The following is a 4,733-nucleotide window of genomic DNA, read 5'->3' as shown; positions in this document are numbered from 1 at the left end:
GCAGGAAAATGGAGGTAAACAACAACAGTTCTGAAGAGGGATTTCTTCTCCTGGGATTTTCAGATCAGTCCCAGCTAAAGAGGATCCCTTTTGTCTTAATTTTGCTCTTTGATGTCTTGAAGCTTCTGGGGAAGACTGCCATCATTTTGGTGTCTTGCTTGGACCCAAAAACTCCACTCTTTGATGTAGTTTGTCCTCAGTAACCTTTCTTGTGTGGACATTTCTTGCACCATCAATGTTGCCCCACCGTTGCTGCTTATCATGAATAAGAAAGAGAAGATCATGAGCTATGTTGTATGTGTGGCCCAGCTCTATGTGGCCACGAGGTTGGGTTCTACTGAGTATATTCTCCTGGCAGTCATGTTATATGACTGCTATGCTGTTGTCTGCTGTCCTCTGCACTATGCAATCATTATGCAGCCTCAATTATGTGCATCCATGGCCAGCATAGCATAGTACAGTGGCCTTATCACCTCTCTAATTCAGTGCTCCCTTACAGTGCAACTGCCTCTTTGTGGTCATTACAAACTGGACCACGTTTGTGTGAGGTGCAAGTGCTCAGCAGACTGGCCCGTGTGGACACAAAGTTCAATGAGGTAGTACTCCTTATGGTCAATATCATCTTTTAAATTGTTCCTCTGTCACTCATCTTTGCCTCCTATGGTTTTATAGCCCAAGCTGTGCTGAGGATCAAATCAGCAGCAGGGCGCTTAAAAGCCTTTGGGACTTGTTTCTCCCACCTGATTGTGGTCATCATTTTCTATGAGACCATTATCTATATGTACCTTCAGTCAGCCAAATGTTGATCCAAAAACCAGGAAGATTTTGTCTCTCTTTTCTACACCATAGTCACAACACTCTCAAACCCCGTTATCTACACTATGAGAAACAAAGATGTGAAAGGGGCCTTGAGGACACTGGTAAAGGGGAATGATCTTGGTTCAGAAAAGATATCAGCTGTAGGTACAACCTGAAGTAGGCTATTCTTAGCTCATAGACAGTTGTTCAAAGTATTATTCTCTTGTACAATGCCATAAGGAGAAGTAAAAGACATAGAACTCTATAAGAAGCTAACATAAGCTGCAATAGTGTTTCTTTTGTCCCAAACATCCTTCTCATGAATTCAAAGACTCTATGCTCTATCTACAGAAAACTCTTTGCTCTTCCTCAACTGCACCATCAAATTTTATGCAGAGATTATTTAACCCTGGAGTGCTAGTCTGTCTGGTAAACCTCTAATTACTCCTAAAAGCTCAACTGAAATGTTACCTGCACTTCCAGCTGTCTTGAAACACCATCCATCTCACCCTCTTGGAAAAATTAATTATTTCATAATATATGTCCCCATTGAACATGAAATATACTCTATTTCTACATTATCACACATATTATCTATATATGTGTGTATATATATAAAATAAACATTGAAATAATATATGACCATTTTCCTACAACGTCAGTTTAAACAACAGAATGGACAAGTCTCACTATATTAGCTCATTTATGTTAGGAGAAATACAAATATAATACACTGATTACATTTGTGGCAAAATATGACATTAAATTAATAAAACTAATCAAATAATAAGCTTTCATTAAGCAGACCAATCCATGCATGATTCAGCCTCATTCCCTTTTCTTTAAAGTGTTTAGAATTTGAGTGAAAGTGAAAGAGCATGTATTTCATTCTCTCTGTCTCTCTCTCTCTCCAAAGAGGGTGAACTTCATCAATTTGTCTATCTCAAGTATTTTAAGAGAATTGCACAAGGAGAGAACAATTTATTTAATCTAAAATCTTAATTTTATCCCCATCTTTCATTATGATATCCACAGGGAAAAGAAGAGGCACAAGAACAAAAAGTAAAATTGGTACAGTATCTCTGTGGGCTGTCGTGTGATTTAGACTTATGATGACAGAAAAGAAAACTGAGGTTTATCTAAATATCATCTTCATACCAGAATATTGATATCAGTCTACAAAATAAAGTTTGGACCTGTCTCTACTGCCAAAGGTTAAACTGATTGCAAAATGAGTGCACACATGAGAAAATCACTTCAGGAGAACTTTCTGAATGAATCAGGGATGCCTCTCCAAACATACTCCTGTCCAATTTGCTTAAACATCTTTACAGAAACTAAAATGATGAATATTCAATTTAATACAAAGAAGAGGCATAGAAGTCTGGTTGAATTTGTCTTCCAGAATTTTGTTATGAGAATTCCCCCCTCAGTAATGGAAGGAAGAGTTTGGAGTGAAATAGAACATGGTTAGGAATACCAGCGCTCAGTTACAGCCCTGGAGGAGAGAAGCAGCTCAACAGGAAACCTCACAGGATAGAATCACCACTTCTTCATGCTCACAAGCAAGACACAGAAAAGAATATATATGTGTTGGAATCTAAATCAATTTAAATTAAATACAGCCTCTATGACACAAAATATCACATTTAATAAAACAAACAGCTAAAAAAAAAAAGAATGTCAGATAGGAAGTAAAGGAAGCAGTACAGTATGCAGAAAAAACTGCTAGGAAAAAACATGAAAAAACAAAATCAAAACTCCCTTAAAGGTAATATGAAAAAGAATTTCCCCCAGAAACAAAATGAAATTTTTACCATACACAACAAATTAAATGTTAACAAAATTCAGAAGTACAGATAAAATGAAATAAAGATAAATATGCTTACTATCTACAACAAAGAAGTAATAGGCATTTTCCCAAAAAAATAAACCAGTAAATAAATAACATAAGAGAAGCGACAAACATATAAAAAGCAAGCTAAACAAAAGAACTTAATCTTAGATGAAAAGGGAAACACATTTGAAAATATCTTGTTACTATTTTACTGTATGTAATAGAGTTTCTCTATAATATATTTTTACGGCCTTTCAATCACAGTGCATGTACAATTTCATACTATCTTTTTTTATTTATATCATTGTGAGCATTTGTATTGTGATTGGATAATCTTCAAAAATATCCAGAATTTATAAAAATTTTCCCTACAATTAGATTCTTTGTGTGCTTATATTTTTCTTTTCATTAATAACTACATTGAGCACACTTTCACATTTGAAGTCTGTGTTTATTATTATGTACTTATAAAGTATTTTCAGAAATGCAACTGGTAAGCCAAAAGCAGGGACACATAGCCAATTTACACACATGACCAATTTGCTTCCCAAAACATTTTTCCATTTTATTCTCCAAAAGAAAAAGATGATCTTGCCTAGATATATAATCATTCAATATTATAATCATTTTTAAACTATACAATGAAAATGGTGCAACATACATATGGTTCCACCACCCCTCCAAATACCATGAAGTGATAGAAATGTGTTTTCTAAAATAATAAAAAAGCAAGAAACTGATACCCTCTATAAATGAGAAATATTGAAAAATTCAAGGAAAAGAGAAAACATAGGGTAAGATCTCAGAAAAGAAAAATTAAAGGAACCCACAGCACAAACTCTAACCCAAATTGTAAGTAAAATAACTGGGAACACTTTGAACCTTGAAGCTCATAGACACAGACACAGGAATTGTAGAGGTTCATTTAGGATGATCTGTGGAAGAGGTGAGGATGACGACTCCCCTCCTTAATATGTGCCAAGCAAAGCTATTTAACCCCAGGAATGAAACAGAAAGAAAAGGAGTCACCATAATGCTCAGCAGAAAAACTATAGTCTGTGCCTCCATATGAGAGGGAGGATCAGGTAACAATAGGGTAAAGAAAACATACACTCTTAGACATAAAAAAGAGAATAAACTGAAAAATGTTCACATATTTAAGGAAAAACAAACTCACGAAAGACAACCTCTAAAATTAAAGGGAAAAAGAAGAAAGAAGGAAGGAAGCTAAAAGAAAAAGAATTAATACTGATGAAGGAGTCTCAATAAAGTAAAATAGAAATTTTAAAATAGTTTCAAAAGTAGGGGGAAAGATAAAAGCAAGTGAAAATATGTGATTTTTAAAACGTTATTAAATTTGGAAGAAAAAACAGTAATAGAACAATAATAGGATGGACACAGCTGAAAAATAGTTTATTAAATGAGAATAAGGTCTATGCATATGCCCTGAATGTTGTGGAAAAAGGAAAAACAGTATATATATCATAAAAATATAAATATATATAAATATATACTATTTATAAATATATATTAGTAAATATATTTATCCATATGCATTGTTATATATTATATATTAATATAATGGGATATATATAAAACAAAAAATGGCAAAGATGTGGAGGCAGTAGTATGATAGTTAATCATCACCCTGTCTAAACAAAACTAGCAAAAGAAAAACACCCACTAATTTGTATGACTTGTAGTGTTTTCCAAAGTCCGTAGTGTGAACACTCCCACCGTGGTAAATTCAAGTTGCCAGTGTGATGTCACTGATTGCAGAGGTGGGAAGGATGCACACAATCTCCTCTCCCTGGCCAGTGCTCTCCTTCTCCAGCACACGGCTGCATGCACAGTGCACCAGATGACTCCTCCAGGACACACTAAATAAAGAAGATTAGCAGGACAAAATGATAGAGACTGACTTTCCTGAAATGAGGAAAAGTACCTGTCTCCAATATCACAGAGATAATCTAGGTAATGGACTGAGTAAATAAATATAAATATTGAAAAATTCCCAACAGTACACATCTTATTAACGAACACAAAAACTATGTTCTCAGAGAAGGAACAAAACATCTAGATACAAACTAGATTCGCA

At 34.5% G+C, this 4,733-nt stretch overlaps 1 pseudogene; it reads left to right on the top strand.

Moving 5' to 3' along the window:
* The first annotated feature begins 8 nt into the window (after window positions 1–8).
* LOC124234474 (olfactory receptor 2G6-like) lies at window positions 9–974 on the top strand (annotated as a pseudogene).
* Window positions 975–4,733: the final 3,759 nt, after the last annotated feature.

The sequence above is a fragment of the Equus quagga genome, unplaced genomic scaffold (assembly GCF_021613505.1).
Source record: "Equus quagga isolate Etosha38 unplaced genomic scaffold, UCLA_HA_Equagga_1.0 79233_RagTag, whole genome shotgun sequence".
In the NCBI taxonomy this organism is placed as follows: domain Eukaryota; kingdom Metazoa; phylum Chordata; class Mammalia; order Perissodactyla; family Equidae; genus Equus; species Equus quagga.
The sequence above is the reverse complement of the archived record's forward strand: the minus strand, read 5'-3'. Positions and strand labels throughout refer to the sequence as shown.